Consider the following 17,843-nt stretch of genomic DNA (forward strand, 5'->3'; position numbering starts at 1 on the left):
GTGATGATTGCGCAAGCAGAATTGGAGGGAATGCATAAAGGAACTTCCACTCCCATGGAAATGCAAAAGCGTACCCCAAACTCTCCAGACGGGGGATTCGGCTGGTGAAACTCTTGCACCGACTGTTGTTGTCGGTCGCGAAGAGGTCGATGCCCGGAGTGCCAAAAGTCTGGAACAACAGCTGAAGTTGCTCGTTGTGTAGTTCCTACTCACGGCAAGAGTGCGACTCCCTGCTAAGGGAGTCTGCTAGGGTATTCTGAACCCCCCGTAGATGGAGGGGGATCAGCAACATGTGGTGTTGCAACGCCAAGTGCCAGAGGGCCAGAAGCCATTGAACATCCAAGAATTCCTGTACAGGCCATATGCATAGCCTGCAGTGAGTGATCAGAGGAATGCATGATGACATCATCCCAAGCTGAGACTTGTAATTGCGAACGTGAGTCACTTGGGCACTGCTAAAACAATGCACTTTTGCAAGGAGAGCCGCCAACCTCTCGTCCGAGGGCATTACGGTGCAGAATTCAGTGTTAAGCTTTGCTCCCAGGTAGAGCATCTTTTTTGATGGCACTAGGCATGACTTTGGGAAATCGATGGAGAATACAAGTAGTTGCAGACACTGGATGGTGGACACCGTGCTGTCTACTGCCAGTGGTTAGGAAATGGCCCTCACCAACCAGTCATCCAAGTACGGATATACATGGATGCCCGTCCGCCATAGGAGCCACAACTGGTGTAAGTTACTTGGTAAAAACCTGTGGAGTTGAACGAAGGCCGAATGGCAGAGCCTTGAATTGATAGTGTACTCCTGCCACTATGAAACACAGGTAGCGCCATTGTCAGTGGCAAATAGGGATGTGTAAATAGGCGTCCTCGAAATCGAGAGACGCCAGGAAGTCCACTCTTTGCAGCTGCGACAGGACTTGTTGCAATGTTACCTATGCAGAACATTTGAACTTTGAGGAATTTGTTGAGAACCCTTAGATCTAATATGGGTCTCCAACCCCCCGATTTGTTGTGCAATGCCTTTTTTCATACCAGAAAGTAGTGTGAGCAGACTCCTGTGGACAGTTCTTTCAGCACCTTCTCCACCGCCTCTGACAAGTAATGCCTGCACTTCTTGAAGCCGGGGGTGGCATAACTTCTCCAGCTTGTGAGCAGGTGGAATGTCCGGTGGTATGTTTACAAACTCCAGCTAGTGGCCTTGCTGGTTAAGGGAGAGCACCCAATCATCGGATGTGATGGTTTTCCATTCCCTGATGAATTTTGACAGCCTTCCTCCCACTGGGGGGCTGAAGCGGGAGGATTGGGATCTGGATTGGTCATGGTTGCTTGCCTGACTGGCCCCTGGACTGGGAGGGGCTACAGCTGCACTGTGTGCCCCTCTAAGACTGCAACTTCTTCCTGTTTTGCTCACCTGAGGAGTATGGCAGTGTCTTGTACGAGGAAGAGGAGTGGTATGAGGAACGGCTGTGCCACTAAGTTCTATTCAAGCGTCCTTTTCCAGTGCCAAAGGACTAGTGCCTTTGTTGCTACGTGCCCAAGGAGCAAGCAGTTTCGGTGTCAATCTTGATCGAGAGTAAGATCTTGTTGCCCTTTTTTCCTGACAGGGTTATGCCGTCGAATAGCATCTCGATGACTCTGGATTTTACCTCCGCCCAGAAGTCTATAGCCTTGAGCTAACCTTGTCGGCAAAGCACCGTCCCATTACCTAGCTGGCGAAATCCCAAGGCGTATTTAAATATACAGGGCTCCTGGTTAAGGCCCTGCTCTACCCAGGTGGGTGAATGTTTAACAACAATTGAGCAAGGACACTGAACCCCAACAACATACTCCTTTTCATTAATTACCACATGGTAACAGTCATTACTGTATGGCAAATTTAATAAACAGCAAACATTGCTTGTCAGATTCACAGATTATCATAGGACACTCCACTAATTACAAACAATATCAATCATGATACATACTGTGCTTATCCAATAAACACATATTTCAGATATAGTTTTAAGACAAATATATTCTCTAAACTCTTATCAAGATTGACATGAGAAACAAATGTATAACAACAATACACAGTACTCTAAACAGTGCGTATATGGGACAGTGGGACTAAAAGTCTTATCGTCAACACAACTGTGTTTCGGCCTAGTATAGCTGAGTTAGTGTGGCTGCTGTTGAGTCGGCCTTCATCAGAACGGTGTAACTTTATAATGAGAAGTATCCTGTGGTCTCTGTCAAAAAATAGACAGAGAGGCAAATTAGGGGTGTGTGTGGGGCTCTGAGCATGATTCATTTGTAATTCGTGGATAGCAAATTAATGCTTAATACTATAAATGATCCAGTGGATCATACCGTATTCTATACGAATGGCGGTAAAGATGAAAACTAGATGTCTAATTCTTCCAGGGATGTAGGGTGCCAAAAAAGTCTTCCGAAATGGTCCAATCTACCTATGAGGGCCAAAAGAATGAATCTTCAATCAGGTCTGATTAGGCAAGATGAATAGCCATAATACACAAAAAGTGTCAAGACATACCCGCTATTGGCAATCAGCAAGGTTAGTCATTGTGGAACTGCAACGAAAATTGCTGGTAGTCCCGCCGTCGGTGGGCGCAACATCCACCTCAGATCGTCGCTGCGGGAGAAGAAGAAAAAAAACAAGTTGGAGTCTCCCCGCTCAGGTAAGTGTAACAGGTAAGTGCACAAACAAGGTCATTAGGTATACTGTTACAAGTGAGTAAACAAACAAGGTCGTTAGGTATATTAAACCCATGACTCCATAGACTGGGTGCAGATTGAGCAGTGGATGGGCCGACACAGTGAGTGAGCAGGTGGAGGAGATGCGAACATGATAATAAAGATCATCAATCTGGTCTCCTGTGTACTGAATGATGATAAAACGGAACTCCTCATTCTGGGCACCACGGCCAATCTCAATAAATTAAGCCACTTATATTCCAACTTCACCATAGACAACAACAACATCCCAGTAGCCAAGGAAGTGAAAACTCTGGGCTTCTACTTAGACTCCACTCTCACCTTCAAAAAACAAGTCAACTCAATGACCTCGGCCACCGCGTACACGTGTAAGTTAATTAGAGCAGCTAAGCCATTCCTTACACCTAACAACTGCATCACTCTAGCAAGAGCCTTGGTATTATCTAAACTGGATTATTGCAACGCCCTATACATAGGCTGCAACAAATACATTACCAATAAGATCCAGATCTTACAAAATAATGCTTTAAGAGCAGCCCTCAACATTCCCAAGAAAGCCCACATATCCGACTTCAGAAGATCCAACAACTCGCTCTCCACCAAAGATAAAATTCTCCTCAAATCAGCCTCCCTAACTCATTAATGCCTACATATGGCCGCCCCCCAGTACCTTACTTCTAGATTCCAGAGACAATCCACTAACCGTCCTTCCAGAACAGCCAATTCTAATCTACTTCAAGTGCCTAGATTCAAACGTATGAAGACTGGTGATAGCAGCTTCCCGGTCAAAGCTGCCCAAAACTGGAACTCACTTCCACCCTCTTTAGGAGAAGACATGCCCTACCCACGCTTCAGATTTAGCCTCATCCAATGGATTAAGGAGCATGACATTTGACCCTCTACCACACTGCCACACCACTATCCATTATTGCGCATAACTGTATATATTTCTGTATCTGTATAATTGTATATATTGTATATAACTGTTGCTTGATGTCCTCTGATAATTTTTGTTCATTTGTATGATATAGCCCAGCACTGTTTTTTGTTAATATTTTGTACTGCAACGCACAGCAATGTAACCTAAGCTGAACAACCCTCTTTTCCATCTTCTGTGCCCTAATACCCTTGGGTCTGGTGCGCATTATAAATAAATAAACAAACAAACAAACAAACCTCTTTAGCCATGATTATATTTAGCCAAGATTCAGTTAGATGTAAATGTCCGCGCACTATAATATGAGCGCTATGATGAAGGAATGATTGGTGTTAGAAGGGTAATCAAATCCTACCCATAAAAGTGGCACATTCTAAACCCGCACTTTGGTGAAGTTATGTAAATGGGAAGTGACAGAAATAGTTCACAGAGTGCAGCGTGTGAATCTAGCTGCGGCAAGATATTGTGATCGTGCTATTTCACCATCGTGTGGTCTGCCCATAACATACACATGGTCCGCATACCTGGGTTATCGAGAGGGTGTAAAAAAAGTACAGACCCCGTAGCAGCGAAGCCTTCGGCTGGATAACAGAGACGAGTGATCTGGTGGTCATGGGAACAGCATTATTTATGCTGGTGGCCATTTTGGATTGCCAATGTGGCAGAAACCTGAAATAATCGCACAAATAATGATTTAAAGGTGGAATACACCTAAGTCACTAATTATGGGGCAAGTAGAGTGTGAATTAATAATATAGATGCCTGAAAATCGACAATATAACAACGGTTACCATGGCAACTGCCCTGTGACGTCAGACATTGTTGCAGGTCACCTATAATCAAATTAAATTGAAATGACACTAAGAGACATCATGGTTGCCATAATACATAAAAGGTAGCTGGTATTAACGGTGGTCTTAAAGTCGACGAGGACTTGGCCGCCACAGACTTCTCTTCATTTGGGTTTGGCTCTCCCCTTCGTCCGTCTGACTTCCTTTCTTCCTTCGATATCTCGTACTCTGTATCTTCCTCTAGGATGGCCTGCAGGTATCCCAGGTACCGGGACGTTACGTGATTCCAACCACGTAGTGGTTTCGGTGTAGTTGCAAGGGCCACCAGAGTATCTTCTTGGTCACACCACTACTTGCTACTTCTCACTCTCACCAGGTTTCAGGACACTAAACGTCCAGCTCTCGGGTTTTGGATCGGCAGCCAATTTGTAACTCAGTTTCCTCCCCTCTCAGGTGTAGCGTAGCCGTGGGCCTTCCCTGGCGTACCTCTGTGTCTCACTCTGTCAGCAGTGTCTGATTCTTCCTGCTCGTCACTTAATGCTGTGATGTCCCCCTCCTCCTCACCTCTATCTTCCGATGAAGAGAGATGCTTCTTCCCCTTCTTTCTTCGATCACTCTGCCTTTTCCAGAAGAGATACGGCCTCCCTCGAGTGGAAGCCACAGTGTCGTCTTGTGGAAACAGGCGGACACAGGGCCCCCTCCCGAGGACGCCAGAAAAAGAGGAAAAAGTCTTCGGCTAAAAAAACCTCTTGTGGTGGCGGTGCCTTGAATGAAGTCCTCGTGAACGGCACTGAGTTGATGAGTAGTGAGGAGGAACGGTACTCCTTAACCCAGGGTAGTGTGCGGGTTGTTGTATCCAAATAAGAGCAGTTCCCCCGGTATGCAGCTAATGGATCACAGCAGAATTGTAGCCCAGGGATGAGGTGAGCAAGATGGCAAAGTCTGCGGCGTTGGCTGGCTACAGAGCGGAGTGGAGAAGTGCTCCGAACAGGGTAGGCTGAACGGAGCTGATAGGCTCTGAGAAACGAAGCAGAATGAAAGAAAACGAGGAAGCAAAAAGGAAAAATGAAAGAGGTAAACAGATCACGAGAACAGAAAGTTAAAGACGGAACGAGGCAAGGACTCGGAAGGGGACAGTGTGGGAAACACTGTCAAAGGCAGAAGCAGAAAGGAGAACCGGCCAAGAGGCGGGGCGGGACCCGCGAACGAGGCAAAGCCGGCTCCAAAAGAACAACAGAAACGCAGGGGGGAAATACAGAGAAAACTAGAGGAAATATCAGAAGAGAGCAACGAAGCACGTAGGTAGATAAGGAACTAGCGTCGGACCCGGAAGGAAAGGTAAGGTCTGGGTTGCAACGCTCCAAGGAAGGAGAGAGGCGTGGATAAGAAGGAAAGAGGCAGCCAAGACTGCAAGAAACGAGAACATTGCAGAGGCAACGTAGAAAACGTAAATGAACAGTTCAATGGCAACGGGTTCTCCATGTGTCCCACAAGCGTCAGGATGGCAGACGAGTGACACACTCTCCCAGCCTGTTGTAGACTCTCGCTTCCTTGTTTCATCCTCCTCGTCTCAGTTAAATGGTGTTTTCCATTTAAAGGGATATTCACAGTTTCTGGTTTACAATAACACATAATTGTTCCTTTTCATATAAGTCCTTGTAGGGTATGCCTGAAGAGGTAATGTTGGGAGGATCTTTAGAGAGTTCCTTGCAGGAATGGGATTCCTTGTCCTAACAGGGGGAGTCCCTCCCGGTGAGGTCCCGCTCTCCTCGACCCCTAGGCCGGGTGTTGTAGAGCAGGCTCACCTAAGTAGACTCACAGGGGGGGTGCCCCCTTGGGGAGAAGCGACAAATTCCTGTGATTCGTCACATGTTGCAGATCTAATGAATGATCAAGTAAAGGAACATAAATACACAATCTTTTGTTGTTGACTGTATGTTATGGTAATTGCATTTTGCCATTACGCAAGTGTATTTATGCTGCCATATTTTGAGTCTACATGAACACTCATGAACAAAAATATAATTGAGTTCAAATGGCGCAAAACTAACAAGAGGTGCTGCACATTTCTTATCATTCTTATTATCATTCTCAATGGATGTGATCATTTAAAACCAGGAACGTCCCATATCCTGCTCCTCTACATCAATTGTGTTTTTCCTAACTCGCCATGCATCACAAGACGGTGTGTTGTTTGTCCTGCCTCATTATGCTGCGCTGCACTGTGATTTGTCTGTCCCCACCCTCTTTTATCTTACAGAGCCAACCAAGCACAGTGAGGGCACCGATGGCGGCTTAAGCAGTACACGAGTGGACCGGCCACAAAATGATGATGCCCTCAGTTACAGAATATAATCTCCCCTTACCTCCAAATAATTCCAGGAAATGTCTATGCAAGCAGCAAGTAAGTGGACAGGCCACAAACAGACGACACTTTGCGTTAGAACTAGTCAATGTACTTCTAAGACTTTTATTGGAAAAAAGATTTCTCAGACATGTCATTGGCAAAATGCCTATGCAATGAACAAGTAGGAAGGCTGGGCACACACATACAGCACATCTAGTTACAGACAGTAAATATAATCTCTTGCCTGCCACTGTCTCCTGTAATGGTGCAGAAGAAGGTGGCGGACACAAAGGTGGCATGTTTGGGGCTAAAGGCTTTTATTGATTGGTAAAGAAAACCTATCTATCCCTAATCCTAGGAGGGATTTCCAAGCCTCTTCTAAAGCAAAAAGGTCACTGTCAGGATGTCTGTCAACTCAAAAGTGTCCACCATTCTGTGTCAAGAAAACCCTACTTCTGTTCCTTACGACAGAAACTAAAGAATAAGGCAATACTGTTCTGGTTCCAGGAAAATGACTCCCTTCTCTTTGGTTATGATTCCTAGTTTTGTTAAAGTAATTCCCAAATCTTAGAACAGTCTCGTTTCTCACACATTGTCAGGGGGAATGCCTCCCTTCCCTGATGGTAAAGTTCCAAACAATCCTTCTATTCTTCTTCTGGATGGGCCAGGGGAATATCTCCCTTCTCCTGGCAACTGGTTGCACATAGCCCGGGGGGATGATTCCCTTCTCGCAGGCCTTTTGGACCTTAGTTTCGCTCCCATAGACCTTCCGATCATCAGACGCGGCAGATTGCCAGTGTCCTTGGAGCTCTCTCCCTCCCGATCAGTGACACAGGTTTGAATCTCCTGCATTCGGTGTGCAGCACACCTGCAATCTTCCACGGCTGCCCGAGACCGAGTGTTTAGTCCATTGTCGATCTTTATACAATATTGCCAGCAGTGTCTGGACCCATTGTATAAGTCATTCCATCTTCATTGTTCCACAGTGCCAACTCGTTCCAGTACTTGGATTACCTAGGCTCCTGTCGTTCTTCTTCGTCTCAGTATTTCCAGGAATCTTGAACAGTACATAGGTCTACTCTCTACAAAGAGGTTAGCAGAGGAAAAAGGGGCTAGAGTATGTTGGTGTGTGATTTTCTCATAAGGGCTGCACCCTAGATGGTTGTCCTTATCCCCAAAGAGGAGTCCCTCCCCATGAGATCCTCCCGCATTATACCACCCCCAGTAGGAATATCGGGGTAGCGGCCTGACCTCCCTGACCTCATGGGAAAGGGCTTCCACTTGGAAAGAAGTGACGACATCTAGTGAATTGTCACACTCCGCGCAATTCTGTTATCCAATTCTGCACAATCGGAGCAGCAATGGCGCATGCATGTATGTCATACAAGGTGGTCACTAGGGTTCTCTTCCACTGGTGATGAGAAGGCACAGTCAGTGATAGCCACTGAATATAGTCATCTTGTGCCTCCCAAGAATTCTAGTACAGAAGCAACAAGTATCTGTACTTGCCAAAAAAGAGCATGCACAGTTACAGACACTAAATTAATTCTCCTCCTGCCTCCAAAGAATTCTGAGACTTTTCTATGCAAGCAACGCGTGTGTGGATGGCCACAAAAATAAAATACTCACAAACAGTCAGAGAACCCAATCAGTTGCCTCCAAAGATTTCTAAAAATATTGATTGACCAAAAGACTTTTCTACTGAGGCAAGTATGTGGACTGCCTACAAAAACATGACATACACAGTTACATACCCTAAATGCACTCTCTTGCTTACAAAGATTTCTTAGATGCTTTATTAGCATTTCCAAGACTTTTCATTGACAAAAATTGTTCAAAGACTTTTCTGTGCAAGCAGCAAGTATGTGGACTGGTTGCACAAATTATTACAGGCACTACACGTGATCTCATACCTGCCACTGCCACCACACAATTCTCTGAATGTGTGGGAAGGCTTAGGAGCACCTACTATGCACATTTGGCCCTGCAGTCCAGCCGGTATCTGGAATGGGCCATGCAAGGTTCAGTAAGCAAAAGGAATCCCAGACTTGCATGGCTGATTGGCCATGAATGCTGGGGCACTGAAAACTGTCAAAGGAAAAGTGGTTTTCTTTTAACAGCAAATGCCAACCCTGAGGCACTCCCTCAGCTGCTTCTGAGTGTGGGTTTAGTGTTTTTACTGACTGGCTTGTCTGGTCCATATCTCCCCATTGCCTATTATGGACTAGGGCACTATACAAGACCATTTACATATCAGTTTGCACTACAACTTCTAGCGTGCAGCCGTTTCATATTCCCAACACCTGGGCTAAAATTCCCACAGGTTGCAAATGTTCCCAAAACCCAGATGATGCCAGGTAACACTACTAGCAAACCCCTGGTCACTATCACTCACAAAAGTCATCATTGTACCGAAAATAAAATCCAGACTGGATTAATGGAACTGGTGTTGGAAATAAAGAGCAGGACAGGGAAAATTAACAAGGACCATGGACTGCTGACAAGAATCCCAACAAACCCAGTGACCTTCGAAAACCCCAAGCCAGACCCCAGCAAAGGAGGGAAGACTGCTTGGAGCCAGCACAGCACAATTCTCAGTGTGTGTGCAGCCAACCACACAACCCCTAACAAACAACTCAGTAAAGATGACTTGAGACACTATAACTAACACAGAGTGACGTGAGAAGAGCCCCCTCTAACTTTCTCCATGAAAAAACATGTCTTAAACCAGCCCACAGTAAACACAACATTTTCAGGAGATAGAGATATTTCAAAGTACTAGAGGCTCTAAAATTAAATCTTCCTAGGAGACAGGTTATACACCTTAGCAACCCCCCCCCAGAACCAACAATCAAAGCCCTCAGACTCTTGAGGAGGGGGGAGAAGCAATCTGTCTGAAAGCATCAATCACAAATACTAAAGGGAAATTCAAGATGGACATCCCATGTCTTGAAATCTTTGCTCCTCCTGCCCGGCTTGTATCACTAACAAATCAGGATATGGGCCAGTCTTCATTCTTCCATTGGCTGACAGCTAACCTCAACCCACCCATAAAGAGAGAGAAGGAGCTTCCAGTGTTTGTTGCAGACCCCGGAAAAGCAGGCATGTTTTTCACCACTCCATGATTGAGACTACCTGGAGCAAGGTACTGTTGCTGTTTCCCAGTACACAGCAGACCCCCTCAGGCGGATGCAAGCTGGAAATCATAATACTAAGAAAAGACTGAGGAGAGGAACCCCTGATAGGAGGGTCATAATATCATCTGACTAAAAAAAGGTACCTGGAGTGAGGGGGAATAAATACATGTTCCCACTGAAGAGGAAATATTGGGAATCCAGAGGTCTTACCGCCTAGGAGTGACCTAAACAGAACCTATTGAGAACAGAGGTCTATGAGAGACCCGATCCATGAATCCTAAGAATCAGAGGCTGTGTGAGACCTCAGAAAGAAGGTCTGTTGTGAACCCAAGTTCGTAGTGAGATCTGAAAGAGAATCCTTGAGAACACACGACCACAGTTAGACCTTGCGAAAGTTCTACGAAACCAAAGGTCGTGAAGAAACCTCAGAAAATCCCAAGGCCATGAAAAAGGCCTCAAGATTGTGTGTAGGCTAGAGCTTGGCAGGCAGTAGGACAGCTTCATGGCTACCCAGGAGGGAGCTGTCCAATAAACCTGGTGTATGCTGATTTTGTTAGAGTAGAATTTGACTAGGTTTATGAACATTTGTGTAGGCCAAACTTGGATATCGCTCTTCTATTTTAGATTAGGGTTAGCCAGGAAACCAAAGGACTTGATAAGGATAGCTTTGAACATTTGTGTGGCAATCTCTTCAGATTTTAGTTGCTGGAATAGATTGTCTCTGAAGGCACAAAGACTTATAAGAAGATGTGAATGCGTTCGGTTTTGACCACCTCACCACCATGGGATGACGGAAGGACCACGAAAAACCTACTTTATATTCTTGAAATAACTGTTAACACGTTATCACTTTGTCTCTGTCTGAGTCTCTCAAAACCACATGACACGCCATCACAGACCCCAAGAACCCTATAGTAAACTCCAGTTAGGGGGAAAGGAACTCATATCCAGAGTTCCTACCTACCGATGTTCTCCCAAGGCGGGCAACCCAATCCACAAGAGCCTTGGTGCAGAAGGGGGGAACTATGGACCTGCTCACTGTGGAGATAATCTGACCCCGCAAAAGATGAGGGGGAATGATCACAGAAGGACATGGCACTATCCCCGGATGTGACGCAGCCAAGGCACTAACAACAAGAAATGACCAGGATCAGGAGGTAATGCATTGCACTTAAAATGTACCTTGGGCAAATCATGCTGATCATCCCGTAGGGGGACAATCGGGCACCTCGGACCCCTTGCTCGTGGTTGGCACGGCACGTAACGCTAAGCACAGGAGGTTGGGCCAGGGCGCTGCATGGAATCATGAAATGGGTACTTTGTTGGTGAGTTAGAAGGAACTAGGGATGACAATCTCTGACTCTAAGATCCTTTCTGAGGGTGAGTATTATGCATTCTTCAAGCACTTAGATCACCTGTGAAACGTAGCACTGTTCTTTGTTTATAGATGGAACCCAGGAAATAGACTTTGTTGTTTGCACATCTAACTCATTTCTCCTCTCGCACTCCACTCTTTCGCAAATTAGCGGAAGGCACGGTCTCACTCCACACACCCTGCACTCGCATATAACACAAACACTATTGCACATCACCTCTGCCACAAGAATAAAGCTACTTTAAACAACAAAAATGTGAACTGTAGCTTCCCACATAACTATCTCCTTAAACACAACCCCCCACCCCCATTAGTCCATAGTATACCTCTGCTACGCCCATACACATTCCATTTAGACATGGGTGACTACCAGGGTCTTTGCCACTGTCGAATAACTTAAGTGCTGAAATGCACACACGCATAATAGCACCTCCCAATTTCTTCAACATTTTTGGACTCCTGTCCCTCTGAGGGCATTCAACCAAAGACGTGTTGGGACCATAATTATGGTGAAAGGCGCTATAACAAATAACAAAATGAATGAATGGATGACTCTGTGAGGGTTGGACCTTACCAAGGAAAGAAGTGCACTGAGACACTATCACTTGTGGAGACTGTGAGTGAATATTTGGACACCCTCAAAGAAGAGATTCCCCAGATTACCTTAATTCTAGACTGGGGCCTGGACGCTTTGACTCTGGGCCCCAGGTCCTGCTGGAACAGCAAATACACTGTACAGTTTTACTTATCCTGACACTTTTTGTTGCTGTAGAAAGCTCCCTTCTTGTGTCGAATAAAGTAAACCTATGGTACCATGAGAATTCACTTAACCCTTCCCTGAGAACTGAAAGGATAGACTTCAGAAAAGCTATGTCCCCATCTGAACACAGTATTTGGTGAGTGTCCTTCTTCGGGGAAAGACTTCATAAACCCTATGGGTGTTCTTTACCATCTGGATATCCAGGACAAATGTCCAATAGCATTCGGAACCTGGCAAAGAGTCTAAAGAATGGATGGAATCATTATATTTTGTGTTTTAACACCTCCGTGCCTGGAGGGCTTCATGTTTCATTATTGTCCTTTGGACATAACTACCAAGAAACTGGATAAGGAAACCTGAACTCTGGTTGCAGAATGTTCTGTTCCACCCTCATTTTGAAAGGATGTTAATACCTCTAGTTGTAGAACAGTGGGGAAGACGTGCAGTCCCTTAGTTAGCACAGTGATGAGGTCTCATTAAAGAGGCTGGGGAATTAACGCAGGGAGATCCAAGGGTCTGGGGACCGACACTCGCTCCTTGTAGCTGGCCCCAAAGGCACTAGACAGGGGACCTGGTTATGGCCTCCCTCCTATCACCAGCCTTAAGGGTAAGATATCCTTACCTGCTCCAAGATCATCACTTAGATTTAAGAGTCAGCAGTCACAAACTGTTCTGGCTTCCCCATCACGGTCTGAGACTTAAAAAGAGTATTCTGAAAGGAGGAGTTTGAAGAATACAGAAGATACAGCTCATGGAAGTGTGACTGCTGTACTCTGAGTGCCCTGTGTTGTTGGCAATCTATGCATGCATGCTGACAATCCGTGTACGCGTAAAGTGAGAATTTGGTACGTGAAGGCTGCTCATGAGCGCAACTCGCTCCGGACCTTGTGTTCACGCTACAGGGTCAGAAAATCAGACCACAATAGGAGTCAGATGTCTGCGAGCCATTACGGGTCCGCTTGGTGGCAAAACTGCATTTATTTCCAAAATGGCGACCATAGATTATGTAACTTTAGTATGCTGAACCCCTGACCCATCAAACCTACCAGACAGAATTATATTCTGGACACCAACTCCAGACCCTGCTTTTAACCTGCACACAGCTGTCACGCATACAGAAAGAAAGACGGACACAAACCATTGATGGAGATATACTTCCTACCCCATAGGATACTTTGTTATGCTCAAGTACCTCGAGCATACTGGAATCTTTGGCCAACCCTGTAGGACATAGGGCCAGAAATCCTGGCACAAAATTGTGTGAGCCATTAGATCGAACTTTCATTTTAAGTGATTGTCAGTGTGTACTACACAAGACGCGCCAAAAAAGAATGGTTGTTATTTCCTATTAATGCCAAAAAAGTTTATTTAAACATGTCTTACATTGGAAACCATTCTGACCAGAAGAATTATTTGCCACCTGTTAGTCACCCCGAGCCCACTACAGTCTTGCTGGCGGATCATTTACTGGGGGGTTTCCACCTCATACCATGCGACCCTTCGACTGTGCCTAGCAGTTACATTTTGTCACCAGCTGAGGAGCGGGTCTGCCTGTCTCCTGTCAAGGCCACACCACAAATGGCAAATCTAGGCTCAGTTAAAGCAGTTTTAAAGACAGGCTCTGTTGTAGTGCGTAAGGAGCTCCTGCCACCAAGGAGCAGAGAATGCGATTAAGATCCTGCACATCATCATGAGTGGGTAGGCAAGCGAACTGAGCCCTCAAAAGTGTCAAAGTGCCATGTTATGCATCTGTACTGTTGTATACCTCTGTCAGGGCTTTAAGTGGGCCGGGGCCGGGCCCCGGCAGTCTCCAAAAAGTGGGACTGAGCCGGGGCCCTGCCAGGGCCCCCCCTTCCACTGCACGCAACATTGGTGGGATGCATTATCCCGTCGCGGCAGCAGCCGCGACGGGAGATGCGCCTGCCATGAAGTCAGGCATCTGACAGAAGTGGCAGCCAACCACAGCGATGCTGTGCCTGGCTGCCACTTCTGTAAGTCATAGTAACTGCCTCTGGTGACCTCTCGCGCGAGGGGTCACCAGAGGCAGTTACTGTCCCTTTGTTTCCCCAGGTCGCCGAGGCGTCTTTAACCCTCGGCGAACCTGGGGATTCCTCGACATTTTTCGAGGTTTATGAAAGATGGCTTGAAAAGTACACAATTCAAGCCATCTTTTGTAAAGCTTTGCCGACGGACAATTTTGTCCGTAGTCAAAGTTTTATAAAAGATGGCTTGAATTGTGTACTTTCAAAGCCATCTTTTATAAAACCGAAATGTTTAAAAAAAATGGCCTGAAAAGTAGGCAAACCGTAAGGTATGCACACAGATATATAACATGCATATATATGTGTGTGCATACCTTACGATTTGCGTACGTTTTAGGTCACGCCCCCCACAAGCCACGCCCCCAAATGAGGGCCCCCCCTCGATTTCTTACCCCACTTAAAGTCCTCTGTAAAGCGCTCCATTGTGTTTCTGTATTGTTGTTTACCTCTTTAAAGCGCTGTGTTGCTTCTCAAAGCTAGGTCTGCACTCAATAAATACCATTATAATAAAAATAATTAAACAGTAGAGTTATTCTACAGCACATCTGTTAGGATTGTGAAAATAGAGAAGGTGAAATCTGCAGCAGTGTGAGGGAATCCGCATATTTACAAAAATGTCCATGCTGATTAGGAATAGCTCAGCATCAACCTTTCATGGTCGTCTCTATGGAGAGAGACAGACAACACAGCATGTCAGCAGGGGAGGGAGGGTCCTAAATCTGTTTTAGCTATTGAGGTAATATTCACTCCATTTTATGATTGGTCTAACAGGAAATCCTGATTGCCTTCATATAGTAAGGACTTTTGACAAATTGGGACAAAGCAAGGTACCAAGCTCAGTTGAGTTGCAGTTGCTTTACCAGACCTTTGTGTGGGTCTGTTTGAATGTTACGTGTGTTGCATGCCCCAATTCAGGTACATTGTCAGGACCATGTGCAGAAGAAATGGAATAAGAAAATGCTCTACCGTAAACAATGGAGATACTTCGACTGAGTCGAGCCTGAACAACATGTACATAGCTTCAACCGATCAAGAATTACCCATCCGGAGCCTGAGTGTTTCTCGACTACTACCTTGTCAGCAAATTGAGGCCTCTTTACCTTAACCCATAAACACTGTGTTTGGCTTTCCTGAGCACTTCTCAATCTGTCGCTGGCACCGATGTTACCTAACAATTTCTCATAAAACAAATTTGGAGTTCCACAGGTTCATCCAATTTTGGGCACTACTCTGAAAATAGTTGCTTATTGTTCTAGTACATGCAATATTGTGCCTTTATCAAATATGTTTGTTCTTCTATTTTGTAAAGATTTGAAAAATGTTGCTTAATTAAACTGGTATGTTTTCTTTGTGCCTCTTTTCTTCTATACATCTATACAATGCACACTGGTTCCAATTCCTTTCTAGCAACTGTACTCCTCAATGTTCTACTCACTGCTTTACCACCTGTTTGACTGCTGGTAATCTGCTCACTGCTTGTTTTAAATATGTTAACTGCTTAGCAGACAGTGCCAATTACAACAAGGCCTGGTTGGCCATACTAGTGGTAATGGCACTGCAGCCCACAATGAAAGCCTCAGGTCCATCACCATGAGCTGGTGGGCCGTTAAAACCTGGCTCAGCCAGGTCTTATTAATGAAATAATAGAAAAGCATGTGTCACAGCATGTTAAGGTTGAGGTACATGGGCAAACATGTTTCTCACTCCAGGAAATCAACAGCTTCCTGGCAGGTGCCAATCAATTAGGTCACCAGGAAGGCAGGCTGATTCTGGCAATACAAGCCTGCATTCCTAGACGGCAACTGGTGTTTCTTCGATGGGATGCCATCTTATTTTCATTCCCAACATACACCCCTGGTGGCGTCTGCAACCCCCCCCCCCCCGCCCACTACCCCCAGATTCCCAAATCCTGCTTACCTGACTCCAGGCACCACTTACCTATCAATGTATGGTCTGTTCACTCCTCACTGCTAGCCTCCTGCACTTGTGTCGGTCACCATGGAAATAGCCCACACGTACGCCTGAGCTCGCTTTAATATTCTTAGACATGAAGTCTATTTCATAAAAAACAAAAAATGCCATTAGCATCCCACATGTTTACTCATGATGTTGGTGCTAAAAACAGTAGTGGCCGGGAGGGTGAAGCTTTCCACGGTGGTAATGACGATAAGCCTTTTGTGAAAGCCTTGCTTCACACATGCCTACATTCTAGGGCAGAGGTCTGCATCCTTTTGCTCTCTGGATGTTTCGGACTAGAACTCCCATTATCCCTAACCAGCAGAGTCAATAGTGAGGGTGCATGTAAGATGTAGAACAAAACATCTGGAGAGCCACAGGTTGCAGGCCCCTGATCTAGGGTTACTGAGCCATTAACGGCATCTTAAGCACAACCCTGTTAACTAACACTGTTGGAATATCAGGGATGCTTCATGCGACATTGAGGTACATTGGAGTTATTTTCAGCAGTAATAAGGTGCTGCTGCATAGATGCATTACCAGAGGTTGGTTTGGGAGAAGGTACAGACAAGGCCAGAATAGCAGCGAGCTGCTGCATGGCAGGCTTGTGGGACTTGCAGTGTCAAAGCTGTGATAAGAAAAGACGCAAGGTACCTATCATACATATGCCAACATTTTGCAGCACCTGGGAGGGAGATTTTGTAACAGAAAGCGGGAGAACTGAATCTCCCCATTGGATTACATTGGGGTTAGAAATATTTTTGGAGGGAGAAAGTAAAAAATAGTCATTTTTTTATTAAAAAATGAAGTCTCCCGTCTAAATTGAGAGGGTTGGTATCACATCACGAAGCTCTGAATACAGGAAAACGGGTTGGTACTTTTACATACATGCCAACTCTCCCAATTTAGGCAGGAGACTCCCGATTTTTCGGTGAAAAATATTGCTATTTTTCACGTTCTCCCGCCTAAAATAACTGTAGCCCTAATGTATTCCTATGGGGAAATATAAGTTTCCCGATTTCCCTGTGGAAATCTCCCTCCCAAGTGCGTCTGAATGTTGGCATGTATGCTTTTAAGCCAATTGTTATCTTAGACTTACATTCTTTCCAATTCAAAAGAACAGAATTTTCACCCAAGAATTTAAAAAGAATGCATTTACAGACATGCCAACATTCCGACTCACCTGGGCGGGATATTTCATCAGAGAAATCGGGAGTCGCACATTTTCCCATAGGGATGCATGGGGCATAGCTCTCAACCATTTATGTTGCAAAGGTGGGTGAAAACAGCGATTTTATTTTTGGTGGGTGAGAGGCCCATTGAAACGAATGGGCATGCAGGAGGCTTGGTGGGTGAGTCAGCTCTATTCAAGGCGGGTGGGTGACACCCGCCAAAAGCGTGTGTGTTGAGAGCTATACATTGGGGCTGTTGCGTAGTGTATACGCCATTTGCGCATATGCAGCCTATAACGAGGCTCGCACATGCGCACTTTGAATAAGGATGGTCCCGGCCAGCAGTTGCAGCTGAGACCTGAGCAAGCAACACACGTCCTGTGTGCATTCTTGATACTCGCATGCCTGCGCACGTGTAAATGCCGGCGGGGCCTCAGAGGTCCCCGCACCCACACAACAGGGGCTAGAAGTATTATAGGCGGGAGAAAGTGAAAAATAACAATATTTTTTCACGAAATGTCAGGAGTCTCTCGCCTAAATAGGGAGGGTTGGCATGTATGCATCTCCCAATTAGGACGGCCAACGATTTACTCTGTCAAGAGCTAACA

At 45.6% G+C, this 17,843-nt stretch overlaps 1 long non-coding RNA gene across 1 annotated transcript; it reads right to left on the minus strand.

Annotated features, from left to right (window-relative positions):
• Positions 1-2,434: 2,434 nt before the first annotated feature.
• On the minus strand, positions 2,435-17,503 carry LOC138527359 (uncharacterized). The gene is made up of 3 exons (XR_011283908.1): positions 17,247-17,503; positions 16,046-16,161; positions 2,435-2,635 (listed from the first exon to the last, which is right to left on the minus strand). It is a non-coding gene; the product is annotated as an uncharacterized lncRNA (long non-coding RNA).
• Between the last annotated feature and the right edge of the window lie 340 nt (positions 17,504-17,843).

The sequence above is a fragment of the Ambystoma mexicanum genome, chromosome 14 (genome assembly GCF_040938575.1).
Source record: "Ambystoma mexicanum isolate Mex_15411 chromosome 14, UKY_AmexF1_1, whole genome shotgun sequence".
In the NCBI taxonomy this organism is placed as follows: Eukaryota; Metazoa; Chordata; class Amphibia; order Caudata; family Ambystomatidae; genus Ambystoma; species Ambystoma mexicanum.